The sequence below is a fragment of the Passer montanus genome, unplaced genomic scaffold (genome assembly GCF_014805655.1).
Source record: "Passer montanus isolate IOZ18808 unplaced genomic scaffold, ASM1480565v1 scaffold48, whole genome shotgun sequence".
NCBI classification, from domain to species: domain Eukaryota; kingdom Metazoa; phylum Chordata; class Aves; order Passeriformes; family Passeridae; genus Passer; species Passer montanus.
In genome coordinates, this window is record NW_024369707.1 from 4,386,061 (window position 1) to 4,404,836 (window position 18,776).

General features: G+C 40.5%; 1 long non-coding RNA gene across 1 annotated transcript in view; it reads left to right on the plus strand.

The window, feature by feature from the left end:
• LOC120508646 overlaps positions 1 to 18,776 on the plus strand; it is a 149,544-nt gene that overhangs the window by 121,476 nt on the left and 9,292 nt on the right. Inside the window, exon 3 of the long non-coding RNA XR_005629037.1 lies at positions 18,069 to 18,176. This is a non-coding gene — a long non-coding RNA (uncharacterized LOC120508646). The remainder of the gene's footprint in view (positions 1 to 18,068; positions 18,177 to 18,776) is intronic.

Here is an 18,776-nt window from a genome sequence, read left to right on the forward strand (position 1 = left end):
TGGAGGATTTTGTCAATAGGTCCTTCTTTCCCTAAGTACCTGTTGCATATTGTCATTCTGGGAGCAAAATGTTACTGGCTGATCCCTCTGATGCCCTTCCTGGCCTGCTCCACACAGCCCTGCCATGCCAAGGGGCTGTGGCTGCACTGTCACTGCATCTCTGGGGTCCTGCCTTCTCATTCAGGAGATTTTTCATTTGCATTCTGGATGAAATGTCCTGAGCGATGTCTTTGGGAACATGGGGCTTGGTGTCTTTGGGAACATGGGGCTTGGTGTGGTTGTGGCTTTTTATTTGAGGTTTATTTTTTGGGGTGTGTCTCCTCTGTGGCTAACGATGGGATGGCAGCTGTGGGGATGGGGCAGAACTGCACTAAACTGTCGGGGGCTGATGGCAGGGGTGTATGCCAGGGCACACAGGGATCACTGGGATTCTGCTAACGTGGGACTCTCTTAGTCCCTCAGCCAGGGTTCTCTACCTTGTCAACTTCTGTGCTGTGACAGCTACAGTGTGGTACGTGCTTGTGTTGGCTGGATGTGCTCCTGTTCCTGGGAGAACTACAGCACCTCAGGCCATCAGAACTCCCACCTGGAGATCCAAGCTCTCGGACCAACAAGGTGGGTGCTCACATGAGCAGGGCAGCACCCAGTACCTTTGGATAGTCTGCTGATTACCAAAACCCCACTGTCAAGAAGGCAGAATAAGATTTTTAGCTAGGTTAGATCCAATTCATTTTATTTGGGAGTAATGCAATGTTGCCTTTTGGTAGCAATAGTCAGTTTCATGTAACTGTTTGGGAAGGATGGACTTGTCCTGATGGCAGGTGTCACCAGTTCCAGAGGCACTTGGACTCCAAAGCCAGGCTTGGACTACATTCCTCAAGTTGCTGAGAAAGTCTCAGATCCAAGCATATCCCACAAACGAAGTGCTTGAAGACTAGGATGTGAATTTTCCAGTTCTGGCCTATTGCAATGAAATTTTGTAATAAATCCAGAGCAGGAGTTGCTATACATTTTTTTCAGATTCTGCTCAGACTGTATGCTTAGATTACAGTGTGTCATTTTTCTAAATGGGAGGTCCATGATTCCACAGTTTTTGGCTGTGTAAGCCACCTCCAGCTCTGTGCAACAGGATGGTGGGCTCTCTTTGGTGTGTTGATATGCACATATGGTACAGAGACAGTTGGTGAATTCTAAAGGATTGACCTTCAGGACTGACATTCTTCTATATTTTCATGATTTTGGCATGCTGTGGTGGGTTTGTTCATTCCTCTTTCATCTCCTCTGAGTGAAAAACTCTGCAGTCTTCCAGACAGCGTCTCTCTCTGTCTCTCTTTCTCTCACTCGCTCCGACCATCTGTTCCCAGATTACAGATTTCTCTGCATGAGTACCAGGTAACAGACGTGACTTCGCCCAATAACTACAGCAAAAAAGGCTTTCACACACTCTCCACAATCTGTGAACATATGATCAGTCTAGGATAACATGTCGTGCCAAACACACACCAGAGACATTTATATGCAGTAACAGAATGAACCCTGAAATCAGGTACTTGGCAACCCCAAACCTGACGTTTCCTCTGTGTGGTTTGAAAAGAGGCCTCTGTGCCCACAAGAAAGTCTGTGTTCCTGCTCTGGTGCCTTTTACTCAGGGGTAGAATAATAAAATCCTTCTCTCAGATTTTGCTTAAAGAGAAGCTGGTAATATCTCATTGACCTGTGTCAGTCCGTGAGGCTGGTGTGGGAATGAGGTCTCTGTTCTCTATTGGGCAGCTCCATAATGAGCATTTGCCAAGTGGTGGGAGACATCAGAATGGACCTTTTATCGATCTTTTATAATCTTCACTGGATTCCTGTTCATTCTGGGAGTATAGAGACAGACTGGTATCTTATACAGAAGTGTGTGTATGTAAAAAATGTTCAATTGTATATTTGAGCACTCTTATCCCCTCTCCCATTGTCATATCAGCCCTTGAAGGGCCCTAATGAGACTGAATATTAAAGCAGTTTTTTTTAAATTGAGGAAGTTCACTTATTCAATGGCCATTGAGCCCTGAATTGCCTGAACCCTGTACTGCTCTTTTAAAATTTATTTTCTGTAATGGTTGAAAAGTTAGGGAGCTGACTTGAAGCTGAGGAACCATGTGTGAGTACCAAAGATGGATAAAGTACAAAGCAATGGTTTGTTGAGCTACCACATGATCCGTGGGCCAAGGTTAGTCTTTATCTCTGCTGCAGGGTATGTACTGCAACAGGTTCCAACAAACTGGTAATATATTTATTTTTTGATAAGTAGATATGCATGTTAAATGTCTCATGTTAGTCTTGTCTACTCCAGTGACTTGAAATAAGAAAAAGATCTTAGACAAATTAGTAACCAAGAGAAACTGTTACAGAATCTGGAAGGGAAATTGTTAGTAAGTATTCCTTTTAAATATATTTTACAATAGAATTACTATCCCTTGTGTTTCTGGTGAGAAAAATAATTGGTCATCTGCTACACAGCGCTACAGGAAAAAATACTTTCACCAACTCAAGGCCTGAGTGCACAGAGTTTTCCCAAAAGTGAGAGAATTTCAATAGATTGTGTCTATGTGCACTAGCAACAACAGAAACAAAACTATAAAATAATGCTCAGAGAGCTGGGGTGCACATTATGTATTCATTTATTATTAACCCACCTCATATGGCCCTGCCTGAGTCTTGTTTCCCAAGAGCCAACATCCACTGTCATGGTTACAATGTGAAAAACAAGAGTGGTAGAAGAGTATTTTGACAAGTCTCAGCTGGAAAAAGAATGCTTCCTCCTAAAAGTGCTGCAAACACAGAACCCAGAGATGCTGTGAGGATCTGATGGGTGGGATCCCATCAAAAGACAGTGAGTGTGTACAATTTGCAAGCTGTTCTCCGAGCTATTGCTGTGTACTTACCTGGGACCACATACTTGCTGCTCTGTGCTTAATTGAGGGATGTGCTGCTTTTTGGATGAGCTTACATGTCTTCTGAATGTCTACAAATGTCTACCTACTTAACAGACATCATCATTTACTGTTCTGTTTGTGTCTCAAGTACACAAATCTAATGAAGCATTGTTGGTGCTAAGGCTTCATTTTACATTCCATAGCACAGGTGACTGTTATCATATGGTACAGAAGTTACCAGCAAGCTCCCAGTCAAAACACAACCTCGGTCTGATGCTTGACAGACACTTGCCACACTGAAGCAGTTTCTCTTCTGTTTTTGCCCTGTTTGCTGAGCAGTTGTTTTTGTGCTAATAGGTCCTGTTGGGTCCTAAAGAGGGTTTCACACATGTAGGAGAGCAGTAGGAGATGCAGTAGGGTGATTAAGTGGAGGTTGACCTCACATTTAGTCATACTATTAAAATATTTTAGCCAGTCAGTACTGCTGGGGCTTCACTGAGAAATTGGAGAAGGCTGTTCTCAGAGCTGGGCTGTGTCTGTGGGGCTGTGTGATGTGAGTGCACTGGGTGTGCAGGGCTGAGCTTGGCACACAGTAGTGCTCTGTCTCTCCCTGGGGTACACCAAAGGAAGGGCTTTCTCCACTTCCCTCTCTTCAAAGCAGGCATGTTCCCAGGGAGTTTGGAATTGTTTCTAGAGCCTAGGGGTAAAAGAGCAGTGTGTTTCTGGTACCCAGCACAGGAAAACTTGTCTATTCCAGGTTTTGTCCGAGGCAATTCTCTTGTGCAATCAGAGCAGCAAACAGTTGCTGAGCACAAAGACACACTCAAGTATTTGAGAGTGAAATGTAGTTATAGACTAATACAAAAGAGAAAATTTTCACTGTAAACAAATCATTCATTGCTATTCTTTCCTGAAGATTAGCTCTCAATTTGGAAGAAATCTCCATTTATCCAAGGTACCCTTCTGCCTCTGCATTGGAGAAAACAGGAAAAGCAGTTGTTTAAGCTGTGGAATGGTAATATCTTTGTCAGAAGAATTGCTGTATTCTGAAAATCAAACTGATCTGGGTGTGATTACCTCTGTGAAGAGGTTTGTTTTCAGCATTAGGTAGGTGTTAAATAAGTATTGACTCAGGCTTCTGCCTTTTCTCTCTAATTTCCCACATCTTAATTCTTTATTTTGAGCAACTGCTTCAGAAACTTGAAACAAAATCTTCATTTTAGTGTTCTTTTTTGTGCTTCTTTCACTGCTTCATCCACATCTTTCTGCTTTAATGCTACAATAGTGTGTGGGAGGATTAGTTACATTGATTAAAAAAAATAAAAACTGGAGCAAGAATGAATTAATCTACAAGCCAGACACCTTCATTAAGCAAAGTAGAGAGAATAATATATATAATTAGCAAGACTTCTGCTTACTGTATGCTCTAATGCAATATATTAGCCATCTCATTATTTTAAAATATTAATTGCCTTGAAATTGGTAGCTACTGTTGTTAATAGCCAATTAGGGCTACTCTTAAAAGGGACCTATTTACTGATAATAATTAAATCTTAGAAAATTGGGGTACTTAGCCACATTTGCTTTCATATGTTTTGTTTATTCTTTTTCAGAATCTGTAATTTATGTTTCTCCCTTTAAACAGAAGGGCAAAGAGACAAACCCATGTTCTATAAAAGGTATTTACATTGGAAAAAATAGAGCAAAAGACCTTCTATTTTTCTCCTTTTTATTAATATGAGTGTCCAAATACTCAGTAAAGCACGTGGTGGAGTGGAAGCACATCTGTTTAGTGCTCTCTGCAGTGCTCTTTGCATTGTACCTGAGCTCCACAACATGATTGATACCAGCAGAGCCTCTGCCTTATTCCTGGAAGTATTTTTCTCATTTGATGGTTATGTTCTCAGAACAGAGATCACATTCCTGTTCACCGAGCCCCAGTTCTGCAAAATCTGTTCTCCTGTTTCACTCAAAACTTTTGCATCCATTTCCTTCCATGGTAATTATAAATTGTTATTTGTTATAAAATAATAAATATATGTTATTATGTTATGTTATTACATACAGCTTATTGCATGGTGGGTAGGGGGAAAGGCTAGAAAAAGCCATTATTTTTGGCATTTAATTCTGCACAGAGAAAGGGATACACAGAAGTGCCCAGCTGTGACTGAGAGCTTTGGCAGCTATGAAGGCTGTAGATAGTTTTCTTTTCTGCTGTCATAGCTGGACATTTACAGAACCTACAGAGAGGACAGTGGCAGATATTCTTTGAATAACAGTAATATGGGTTGTTCTGTCATTTTTCCCTGGCTGGTGTGCTTGTCCTGAGCAGCAGGATGTGACATCTCCCTGAAACAAGGACATGATGGATACAGGAAATTCAGCACTTCCCCAGTCCTCCATGTCAGTGGGATCCTAATTTAGTATCTCCTATCAATAACTAGTCTGACTGAGATTTCTAAGGAAACTTAGAGAATTAGAGGCTGTTAATGAGCTTCCAACCTTCTTTAGGCATTTTTCAGCCCCCTTGCTCTCATTTCCAATGGCAGTCACTGTCACACAGTCAGCAGTGGCTCTCGGGGTCCCCAGTGAGCAAATCAGACTCAGAAGAAACCCACCAGCAGCTGGTACTTCAGTAGCCCAGTCTTGCCTTGGTTAAAATAAGCCCAATCTGTTAAGCAGAGAGGCTTCCACTTGCATTTAGTCTGGTGTTGTGATCTATTGACTGTTATTTGATTATGACTAAAATGAAAAGGAAAACTCTTCATACCAGGGCAGACTTGCATGGGCCATGAGCCGTGCTTTACAAATCTATCCAAGGTCTTTGAAGAGGTCAATAAGAAAGTGAATAAGGGTGAGCTGCTTGTTATACTTGTATTTCTGAAAGACTTTTCATGAAGTCCTGTGCCAAAGACTCTTAAGGGAAACAAAGAAAAATATAACGGATCTCAGTATGGAGTTCTGCATAACCTGTGCTGGGTCTGTCCTGGTCAACACACCATAAACTGCTGGGACAAGAAGGTGAACAGACAGGTGAGACAGTTTGGGGACAATAGGAAATCAGCTATTCAGGGTAGTGAATATGAAGACCACCTATCAGGAAGCACAGAAGTACCTCAGGAGATCGTGTGGGCAAATGAAATTTAATATGCACAAAGCTAAACTGAAGCATGTGGGAAAAAGCAATCCTAAATTCACATACAAAATTATAGACTCTGATCTGACCCTTATGACTCAGGATCACAATCCTGGGATTATAGTAGTTTGTTCCATGAAAACATTGTCTCAATGCTGTGAGGCAGCCAAAATGTTAACCAAGTGTTAAATGAGGAAAAAACTAGAGAGCAGCTCTGTCAACCAGTGCTCATCCACGTGCTGAAGAGTGTACATAATTCCAGTCCTTTCACCTCAAATGGAATGTGGTACAATTGAGACATGCTCACGCAAGTCCAGGCAGGGTGGGGAATTATCCACAGTCAGAATGGTCTGTGGATGCTTGGGCTGTTCAGTTTAAAACTGTGACAGACTTACAAACTGAAGAGCATGGGCAAAGCTGGGTGTTTGCTGTCTCCTAATGCAAAAGAACCATTGAATGAAGGTTGTAGGAGCCAAGTTCAAAGGAAGCCAAATGAAGTTTGGTTTCTTCATGCAGCAGGCAGTAGATACGTAACTTTTTGCAGAGGACCTGGGGGCTGCTCTAACTTTACTTGGATTCAAGGAGAGACTGCACAACCCTCTGGATGAGAAATTAAAAACTATTATATTGCAAAAACTGAAACCACTCAGAAAATCCCTGCAGCTAAAAATAGGTGTTCTGTGGGACAACCTGTGGGAACTGCCATACATGCAAGCCTTCTTCCTGTTTTTCCCAGCTCAGCTCCTTGGAAACCCTGCTGGAGACAAACCTTGGGCTCAGTGAGCATTTGATGTGATCCACTGTGGCTCTCAATATTATAACAACACTGGTCTTGTGCCTTGCTGGTGTCAGGAGAGGTTTGGGCTGTGTATGAATTGCTGGGGTAATGAGACACTTTCTTTCCCATTATTGCATGCTGTGATAGATAATCTGTTGTTTAGCCAGAAGATGATCACCTGGTCTTTAACTGACCAAACCTGCCTTGCCAGAAAAAGCACAATTTTAAACTATGCTCTAAAAATGAGACACCTCTGCTGTATTGGGCAAAGCTGCAGCAAGTAGCTGTAACAGTTGACATGTCTGGGAGATCCAGAGTCTTATTAGATACCCCAGAACAAATAAAAAATCTTTCATAATGCCCATGAGGAAAAGCTATCAGAAACTGTGATAGTATTTCCATCATTGGGAATTTATTTCTCATATTTCATAGATAGACCACAGCAGGATAAAAATCTGGCTTTTACAGAAACAATGTTACAAAATAAGTTGCACAAAGCCATAGGAAGATGAGCTCTGATTGCTTATTCCTAATTTATAGGAATATACAGAAGAATGAAAATGTACCTTAGTAAATTTGTACTTTTAAAGCACAAATCCAAAGGAAATAGAGTGCTGTGCCCTCATTAACAGGTAATAAATCATTCCTAATTCATAGGAATATAGTGCTACAGAAGAATGAAAATGTACTTTAGTAAATTTGTACTTTTAAAGTACAAACCAAAGGAAAGAGAGTGCTGTGCCCTCATTAACAGGTAATAAATTGTGTAAACTATACCAGTGGTGCAGGACCTGTGCAGGCAGTGATGGGAGCAGTGTTGCTGTTGAGGCTCAGAGAAACCAGCCCTGATGAGGGTGTGCATTAGCAGTAAATTAAAACTTATTTTACAATCCAGAATGTTAACCTGGTATGAAATACCATGAAAAATGCAGCTGTTATGTTCCATTTCATCATTAAATCAGTTTGGAATATTTAGGTAGATTTGGTATTTTTGACCAAGTAATATAGAATTCATGTTTGTTAAATTCTTCATTTTTAGTGGTTTAAAATCTGAACTGCAGCAATTTTAGTTATGTTGTAAATGTAAAGTCCATGGATAGAAATAGGGAAAGGCTTATGAAGAGATGCTGGTTTTTATGAGGTGTGTTGAGAAACGTTTTGAAAAAAAATGGACACTTGAATCATAAAACCCCACAATCAAGTAGAATGAAATTGTTTAAATTTCTAAGTGTGATTCCTTACGTCTTGAATACAGAAATAGAAATGTCCAAAACTTACCCAGCTGAAGAAAAGAAAAGCAACTTGATTTATAGCACTCCAGTTGCAAAATGTCTGTCTTGAGGGAAGACATATCTACCATGATACAAAACACATTATTGGAGGGGTTGTTCCTTAAGAAAAGACAGAGGGATCTTCCATTAGGTTCTGATTGTCATTGTGTTAGGAAAATTACAAATTACTAAGATATTTCATTAAAAAGAATTCTGTCACTTGAAACATTGATTTCTTAGCTAGTTCAAGGTTGTTCAGCTTTTGAGACAGAAGAAGTGACTATAATCATATGCTCTGACCCTATGAATAAAATAGTTCTTAGAAATCCACAAAATTATTTAAGCCACAAGCTGAAGTGTGGCTTTTGGAAAAGTGCCCAGTCTTGAAAAGTGTCTCAAAATACCAATAAAATAATGTCTGGACAATATTTGACACTTATATTTGAGGTGTCAAGGAGAGGCTAAAAGGTCTTGAAGAGGCCCAATCTATTCTTGTGGTTTTGGCTTTTCTTTTTTAATGGTGGTGTCAGTTGGCTGTAGTTGATGTCAATAAAGTGTTATCATACAAGAAAAATGCAGGGAACATTACAAGCATCTTCCCAAAGTTTTCTTACCCCCTGCTTCCTCTACCTCCATGCTCCCCACCCCAGCCCCAGTGTTATCTGGAATTGCTTTGGCCCTGGCACCTTTTACTCTTTCTCTGAAATGTGATTATTCCCTTTAAGTGCAGAGACCCCCTGGAGAATGAACCTCAGACAATGAATCCAAAACTTGAAATCAGTTGTAGGGAAAGATGGGACTCCCACAAAGTTCACTCCTGTGCTTAATTCAGAAGTCGAGAATGGATTTGACTAACTTAATAAAGGAGTTAAGGAAACTGAAATAGCACAGAGCTCTTATGAAACACTTAAACAAAGGTTTACAAACTTTCTCCAGAGATAGAACTGAGGCAGGCATTGCAATCTTATAGGAGTTTGTTTATGAAATGGCTTAAGGGATAAAACTGTAAAAGAAAAAACAAACTCCTTCCACTCATCCCCAAATTTCCATGTGAAAAGGTGCACTAATATTTACAGATCCTTCTTTCTTAGTATGGTATCTATCTGTTTTATGATTTCTTCCCCTATACAGTTGAATTTGGATATTGGTCTCTGTTAGGAAAATCCTGTACTGTAGTTATACCACCTCACAGGACAAATATTCATTCAAATAAAGACAAACCATTTTAAATGTTTTTCTGTACTTTTGAGCAACATATGAAGATTTTTCTAGATTTTGAGCCTGTAACGACCCATCTCCTGCCTTCCAGGCTTTCTTCAGATGACATTTAGGCTGGCTTCCTCTCTTTGTTTCCCCGCCCTAGTACCCACTCTAACTCACTTTGTTAGACCTGCTAGAAAACAGTATTACTATGCAAACAAAGTACTTGGAGAAAGAGCTCAAACTAAAAAAAAAACAACCACATTCCCCGAGCTACCTGTATCCAGTGAAACCAGTCATTTTTTACAGAACTAGGACAGTGGAAACAAACCACAAAACATTTCAGTTTCCATTCAGCTCCAGCCCACAAACACACAGCTCAATGCAAGTCCTCAAGTGAATACAACTTACTCTCTTTGACTTTTACACATTGGAAAACCTACTCTTAAATACCAAAATGAATAACCTTTCCAACCATCTTGACTGATTAAAAAAACCACATATACCATTTGTGTGTTCTCCTAGGAGAGAGAAACACCATTTCAGGAATCTACCTGCCTATAATTAGAAGAGATTGCTGGTGTCCAAGGTGGAGGTAACAAGTAGAATAATGACATGTTATGTTGTGCTGAACTGAGGCTATGTGACAACAACTTAAACTGTGATGGAGTGGCAAAGCTCCTTTTCATGCTTATTGTTAATGAGGGTACAGCACTATGCTGAAATGGCTTACTCCTGTTTTGCATTGAAGTGAGGGGGGCACTAATTTAAGGAGCACCAATTCTCTTTAGAAGATATTACTAATGTTCCTAATGCTTCCAGTTACTGAAATCCAGATTTTTATATTGTGCCTCCAGCTTGTTGTAGTAATTATAAATTGTACAGAGCTTCTTGGTCCAAAGTGTGTGTAAGCAATATCTGAGCAGTAGTTATCATCCCTGTGCACTTTGAAAAATGAGTGAAACAAAGCACAACCGGAGAAATATTGCTCTGTGCTGGGGCTCCCACAGATCTGATCTCCTAGCTGCGTGTTCCTGGGTGGGAGGGCTCCTGCAGGAGCTCACTGGTGAGGATCTGTGTGGTGCTGTGTGTGCACATCACTGCTCTGCTTCCCTGTGTGGCACAGACAGGAAAGGCTGGTGTGGCCATGCCTCTCAAACAAACACCACCCCCTCCATCCACCCAAACCCCCCAGCACCAAACCTTGAGAGATGGCTCTTTCTGGTGTCTTGTGACACACAGAGGTGGACAGTGCAGTGGCAGAGGATTGTTACACAGCTCCTTCAGTTTTGCCTTCAATGCAAGTTCTCTGGAGGGCCCTGTGAATTACATTGAGGATGGATCTTTTTAGGATACTGTAGATATCAGGCAAGTTAACCCTGATTTATGCTGAAGCAAGTGATTTCTCCTCTTCACAGTATGCTGAGCTTGAATTTAATTTGCAGTGAGGCAAAAGTCCATTCAGTAAGCCAGTCTTGCCTAGAAGAGAATATGTCTTAGCTTTTGAGCTTCTGTCACAAAACTGAATTTCCTGACCCATTACAGGGAAGGAAGTGCTGTTTGTAAAAATTCAGCACTTGCTGAATTAAGAACTGACAGATCTCTCACCTATGTGTTTCTTATTCGCTCCAAAGTCAGTCTTGTTTTGGTCTGGACATACTTGTATTTCCAAAGATATTTAGCGGGGAAATAAAATGTAATTTGGCATGTTACACCTCTACAAACATCCCCACGCAAAGAAATGTAAGTCCTTCAGCTCACCCAAAAGTAAGAAGAACCTTTCTGAAGACCTGATGCAGAGCTGTTTGCTGTCTGGTATGGCTCACTGAGGACATGTTCCTAGGCATGGCCCTGTTACACCTCTGTCACTCTTAGCAATAATTGCAGACGAGCTGGGAGCTGTGTGTAGGGAGTGGTGGAGTTTGTGAGTCGCAATTCAGGAATCAAACACTGCATTTTTGCAACAGGCTTCTAGTTTTTGTTGGGAAGGAATGGTACAACTTGCTGCATTTATTGTCCATGCATAGGTCACCATGTAGCTGAAGCTGAATATTTAAGTGGGTTACATGTATTGTCACTTGTCCTGGGCAGCTGCTGCTGCAGGGAGAGGCTGTGAGGCCTTTCCTGGGGATGGAGGGATGAACCTCTCTGCAAAGGCTGCATCCAAGAGAGCATGTACTACCCACTTCCAAACACACACCTTCTTTTCCTGACACTTAAGAGTGGTGAAGCCCATGTCCAAGTGTGCTATTTATTACCTAAAATTATATTCTAAGTGGCTTTTAAGCCTGTTGCCAGGTTTTAAATTACAAATGATCTTGGCACCTAGTGCATTACAATGTTTTTGTCTGTGAACAAAGCAAGCAGATTTGAAGTCAGCATCAAAGATGCATGATTTTGAGATAGCAAATAGTTTTTTCATGGTCCTGCTGATGCAAGGGATCACATTTAGTCTGTGGAAAGATTAATATAGATATCATGTGACATCTTCTCTGTGACCACTGCTAAAGCACAGTGCTTTGTCGTGTCATCCCTCACCCATTTGTCAGCCATACCTAATTGATTAGGCTACTGTAACATTTTTATTCTGCACGTGAAGTTCCCTCCTCAGCAATCTCTCCCTCCCAAAATGTACATTCATCATTAATTACAAAATCAATGAGAGAGATGGTCTGGACATACACAATTGATAGCTTCCCTCTTCAGATTAGCATAAGCTCCCAATTCATTACGTGGAGTGAATAATACAGTTGCTGCCACCCTGAAAAAAGGCAGGTCACCTGCTGTAAATTTCTCAACAAAACGTGGTGTCATGAGCCTTTTCATTTGCTGAGTGTTTACTGTGTGTTTGGAGGAGTCCATCTTCTTTCTGAGCCTCTCTCTTGGCAAAGAAACAATCATAAGTTTAGACAAATAAATGCTTAAATGTTGAAAGACTGAGAAGTTCCATCTGAAAGCTCCAGTGCTTAAAGTGAATCCTGCAGAGTGCTGACACTGCAACTGTGAATAAGATATTAAAAAATGATGAAAGGATCAAAAAATTTGGTCCCTATAAACCCAGTAATGTTTCTTGCATGAGAAAGGTGATGGGAATTTAGGCCACAGTGTGCATACTTTCCTGTATTTTAGCATATTAAAACATTGAAATTTCCCAGATTTTTTTTTCTTTCTCTGTACTATATTTGGATTAGAGTCTTCCATTCCCCTTTTCTCAAAGAAAATATGCTTCCAGTCACATTTTCCAAAATAGCCTCTGTGGTCTTTTAGTAACTACCCACTTACAACTGTACAAGTCAGGTCAATTATGAAATAGATGCAACATTTCCTGTAAGAGTCAGAAATGTAACCAACATTAAATAAGTATTCCTTTAATAGAAAGATAGAAGAATAATACTTTTTTTTTTTTTTAAGATGACAATTGATGATCAGGCTTTGATATTCTTTTCCATGTTGTACCTTATCCCAGTAGCTTCACTAAAATTAATTGGACACCTTGAGGAATAAAGAGGTGGACAACAAAGTCCTCCTGTCATTGCCAGGACACTGGAAACTTCATGCTGAATAAAACTTATTGCAAGATCTACATATATATGAAGCATGTATATCTTAAATTATAAGATAGGAAAGATGATGTAGCCATTTAAATAAAGGGAATGTATGCTTGCAATTCCCATAAACATTAACAGAGATTTTATTGGAGTTTTAGGGGGAGTAAAACATCACTCCAAATTAATTGACTGCAAGAGAGCCATTCACCTCAGCAGGATTTGGACCAGGTTTCAAGTGATTTAGTGACTTTAATGGACTTTATTCTAGGGATTATAAAATCATGCCTTGTAGTGTTTAAATTGGGGTTGTAAAAAAAGGTAGAAACTGAACTGAAGCATTATTAGAAAAATGTCATCTGTAATAAATAAATTAGGTACAATACCCGAAGCAAGGCTAATACTAGTATTTACAACAAAATTCAGGGCTGACTTTGAATAAGAGCATTGATAATTGTCTTCTTATTAAATGGTAATGTATTTATTTATGTGTTAGAGGTCAATGGAATATACAGATGGTAACAAACATGCCTTAAACCAGACATGTCTTTATCTACTTCGGTGTGAACAGAAAGTTTTGATCTGGTTTTATTAGTACTTCTGGATTGTCCCTTGAACTAATTTTGCAAAACTCCCAATGTGATTACCATCCACGGGTTTTATTTAGATCTCAGTCAGGAAAATTACTGCAATCTTTTGCTCTTCAAATGTACATTCTGAGTCAGATATTCCTTTCCCAAAAACTTTCCAATAGGATTCACTGGTAAAAATCCAATTGCAAAATAAAAGTGTTTGTCTGTTAAAATAGTGATGTCTTTCAGCACACAAAATAAGGGCAGAGTGCATGTAATGATTGAAGCCATACTTCTAGTGGTACTTCCCTGTCAAATATATATTTCTATTATTTGTTTCAGTATTTCTCATGTTCCAAATCATGGGACTTTCCTGTATTTGTCAGCTCCTCAGTTATCTGGCAGGTTTTCCTAGCTGTTTTCTTCCAGTAACCAGAATTCAATGATATTACCAAAATCCTTTCCAGAACCCCTTTGTCTCACTTCAAATAATTCTTGCACAGCCTCCTGGGGTGCTCTGCAAACCTCAGCAGCTGTGTGTGGCACCTTTCCTGCCTCACCCAAACTGGATATGCAGCTCTGTCACTGCAGCAGCACATGGAAAAGGGAAAGATGGATGAACCCCATCTGATTATTTCTACATGAGTAAGGTTTTTTTTAGCTAAATAGAGGCCCTTTTCATGTGAAAAAAATCCCTTGCAGACTATTGGCTTGTGGAACTACATTTGTGAAATTTTCAAAAAGCAAGTTATTGACTTGTTTGTGATGCATTGTTTCTACATTTTATTATATAAATATGTACTTAGGAGCTTTTATAAAATGCAGATTATTGATCCAGTCCTATAAATATTTACTCAAAGTCTTAAAACTCCAATTATTTGACTTGATTGCGTGGCTATTCATTCAAAAAAACGCAATATATCTGAATTGCGAATTAAAAATAAAAGTTCACAGTTGCCTCAAAAAGCTGTTAATATTACTTTTGGAGTAATTTTAAACTTCACAAATTATGTGTTTCTCTTATAGTCTAATGACTTACAAAATTTTCTGCTTAAGATATGATTTTTTTTTAATAACAGGAAGAAAAAAAATTAAATATGTTTCAGTTCTAGAACTTGTTTTCTAAGTTTCAGCCCAGAGCAAAATTTTAATGGTTGAGTTACAAACCTCTGAAAATAGGGGTTTACAATGGAAACACTGACACCACTTTAACTATGGCAGCACTGGCAGAGCAGTGTAATATACACTAGAAATAGAAAGCAAGATTAGAGATGACATTTAGGACATGAGGCCTTCTCCAGGCTGTGGGAAAAATAACCGCGGTCTATTTTTTTCCACAGCCTGAAAAAGGCCTCCTGGTCTAAGTGTCATCTCTAATCTTACTTCCCATTCGCACCACGCATTTAACTAACTCCTTTTTTAATTATTATTGGCAGCAATTTGTTGCAGTTTTAAGTACCAAGCCATGTCCAAATCCCAGCTTCCCTGGGTAGCTCCTGTAGAGGTGCTGGGGAGGGTACCAAGGACACCGAGGGCTTTGCTGAGGTTTCCTCTCCACGATGCCCAGTGCCACAGGTGACTGGGAGCCAGCCCTGCTGCTCCGGGCCAGGCAGGGCAGAGCCCTCCCAGTGCCAGAGCAGGCACTGCAGCACTGAGCACACTGCAAAGTGCATGTGCTAGGGGCACAGTAAAGCCTGACAGTCAAATGCACTTACCCTGGAGTGTCTGGGGCAGCAGCCAGGACTGGCAGGTACTCAGGTGCAGGGACTGCCACCAGCACTTCTGGAGCAGGCCACATTTCCCACCACAATTTAGCCTTGATCCAGGGTCCTGAGTACTCCAAAGTGAGAATGTCCTGAACACAGAAATAATTTGGTTAGATGTGACTTGGACTAGGCTGCCTCCACCACAAACCTGTGGCGTTAATATTGCCAGAAAGATCCCTCCACCAGTGGGGCCCCCAGGAAAGGAGGAACTTGGTACTCTCTCCAAGAGGTAGCTAAGCTCGAGGGATAAGTTTCAGATTTCTCCAGGTTAAACCCTTTTTCCACACTTAGGCATCCTCCAACTCATAGCTGCTTCAGTTTTATATTCACTGCATTAAATGATAATTCCCTGTATACATTTATGGCCTTTTAATACCTACTGTGCCACAGCATTGCTTTGCAGCGATCTTGCAATCTCCATTCCCAGTGTGGGGTAAAAAGGAGCAATAAGGAAAGAAAATGCCACTGCAGAACAAATGCAATTGTAATTACTTCTTGCTCCCTCCAGAAGAATGCCTGTAGGAGATCCATATCCTGAGGGTGACCAGACAGACAGAATGCATCAATCCTGTCTATATTGCCTGAATGGTCAAGGTAGAAATTTATTCTACATTTGAACTGCATTTTCAGTACGCATCTGATCAATTCTTTTTATTGCTGTACTCACAGTAGACAAAGATACTGGCAGCTACTGCCCATTCTCCAAGAAATGTATCCTGCAAAGCAATAATAGAGGCAAATTTATTGCTGAAGCAATTGCCTAGTGAAGGTGCTTCATTCCAGCACTGTGGAAGCTGATATTAGTGTAGGGATAAACACGACCTGTTCTGTGTGTACATGTAAGTGGGTGTATAATTTTGTTTGTAAGCACAGTGTCTTCTTGGCAGGTGCTCTGCAGCCAGAAATTGCCAGCTGCTAAATGTTCAAAGAAACATGATTTGAATTGTTCTCCACATTGGGAGAGTAGCCAGGAAAATGCATTTAATATAATCAGTGGATTCAATTCTGACAGCAGAGATGTAGAAAAATTTGTTTACCTGTGAACATATTTTGGATTTTAATTTTCAGAAAAAGCAGTTAATAATAACAACTATTCTCTCACATAAATGATATATCATAAAGCCAGAAAAATTGAAATATGAATTATCTGGTAAAGTTGAGCTTTCACGTTCATTTTTCTACAAGATTTTGACATTGTTATTGGCTCAATACTTCATTCTACTTCGTGCTGTTTATAGGTCCAGGAAAATGTCATATAGTTTCTTTAATCCTTACAAAATATAAACACTGCTTTAAAAATGTTCTTTTCTGTGGTTAGATCTCTGACTGAACAGTACTTTTTACACGAGCCAAATGCATGATATAGTCATTTGTCAAAAAGTAGCATGAAGATTTGAAATGTCATTAATTACTGAAGCTGCTGTGAAAGGCTGGTAACCACAGTACTTGTGCACGGGCAACCACTGGGACACAGAATGTTCTTCCAAAAGCATCTTCTTGGTCATACAGGGCTGTGAGTGTGGCACATGAAGAAGGGGTGGATCAAAAGTCTCTGTTGGGAAACCAAAGTCTGCACTTCAGGCTATACTGTACTAATTCCTGAACATGGAGTGCTGCTCCTGTCAGAGCACTGTTACACCAGCTACTCTGTCTCACTTGTGACAGCCCTAATCATATTTTTGGCCAGAAGAGCCAGACTAGAAGTTTCTGAGACAATTCTCTACCCAGAGAAACTGTAAGGAGTTAACTTGAAAGAACTCTGTTACAACAGTGCAGTGGTGTGAGTTGGCACTGATGATAATCTCACTTGGTCCAGCCCGGTGTGAACCACCCATGGTTTAAATCATTGAGTTTCCATGCAAAAACTAATTTCACTAAGCACACAGTATTGCACCTTCTGTTACCCTGGCACAGCCCTGTGTCCAGGTGATTCTATCCCACCCAACCTGAAACAAAAATTGGGGCTTGCTGTTTCATAGAGGGAAGGAAAGTATTTACAAAACAAAGCCGAAGGCTGGCAGGCATGGATCTGCAGCTTTCAAGATCACACCAGCCATGCGTGTCCTTGACCCAGAAAAAAAATTATATTCTCTTTCTAGGGATAGTCTTGGAAGGACTGTGTCATTGGGTCTATATGAAACCAACACTAGGTCTTTTCTTCTGTTTGCTCTTGAAACATTTAGTGTGATGATTCTGAACACACAAGGTACTACTGTTTCCCCACTTTATCAGAAAACATATCAACTCTGAGCTGATAACATGCAAGAGAAGAGAGAACATGGCAAAATTTACCTAGGTTTAGCACTAGCTCTGAATTTCCAGCACAGAAAAATTAAAATTCATTGTTAGGAAACTGAGCAAGGCAAACCAGCCTCCTGGCTGAAGCAAAAGTAAACTAAAGTTCTGAGCTTCACACAACTCTGGGTCCAGCAAAACTGCATGGCTTCATGCTGCATTTTTTCCTCTGAAAATCAGTGTTGATATTTCCTGGTGGTTTATGTCCTTCTTGTGTGCCATAGAGATGTGGCAGTGAAAGCTTAGTTGCAGTGTGCACGCACAGCATGGGAGTTATCTTCTCCCAACAGCAGGTCCTGCTCTTCATCACTTTGCTCATAGGAAGCGTTAGCAAGAATGTTAAAATGCTAAATTGTGAAGATTTACAGCAACTTTTTTCTATTATAACCTTATATTTATGCTAATTGGAAACTACTTGGAGTATCATGCTGGTCTTATAGTATTACTACACATAATCCACTTTTGTTTTACAGCTTGGGAGGCACATTAGCTGGAGTTGACTGAACAGATTTTGCTAGGTGATAAAGATGTCTTCCTCTAGACTCACCTTGGTTGCTTCCCCTCCTTGATGAATCTTTTCCTTTAAGTCACTTTAGGGGCAGCACTACTGGGAAGCAGCAGGAATCCTCCTGCAAGAGATGAGAATTCATGTCAGGATGACACTGCTGAGGATTCAGATAGATACATCAACACAGGTAATACTGTCCTCTGTTTTTATTTTGTGGTCCCTTTGGATCAGGCTTCAAAGCTGACCATCAGCTCTCATTTCTAGGTGCCCTGACTCAAGTCTGAAGCTCCTGAGTGGCTGGAGTTGGCTCCTCAGTCCTTTACTTCACTCACTTTCTGTGTCCTACACATTCTCTACTCCACTTTGGAACAGCGATTTGAATCACAATTTCCCAGGTGCCAGAGAGTGCCTTAGCCCCTACCAAATAGATTTGCAGTACTCCTTTGTCTGGTTCAGGGACTGTTTTGCTATTCAGAGCAGGCTGAGATGCCCTGGCAGGCAGAGACCCTGGCTCAGTCCAGGACTGCCAGTTACCAGGTGCCCTGGGCACCCAGCTGGTGAGGATGCTCTTGCTCTGACTGAGAAGAATCTGCCAATCATTCTGAAATCCTCTCCCATTGCAGCAGATTTGTTACTCCATGAGAAAGTTCACATCTGAGAAGCCTATTAGAAAAAATACTGATGTGCCTAAAGCCCTTCTTCATCCACTGACATCTCATTTCTTTCTACTCTCTTTGGTATCCTTTTCTGGAAATCTAATCCTCTCACGTTCTTGGGAAAACCTGCC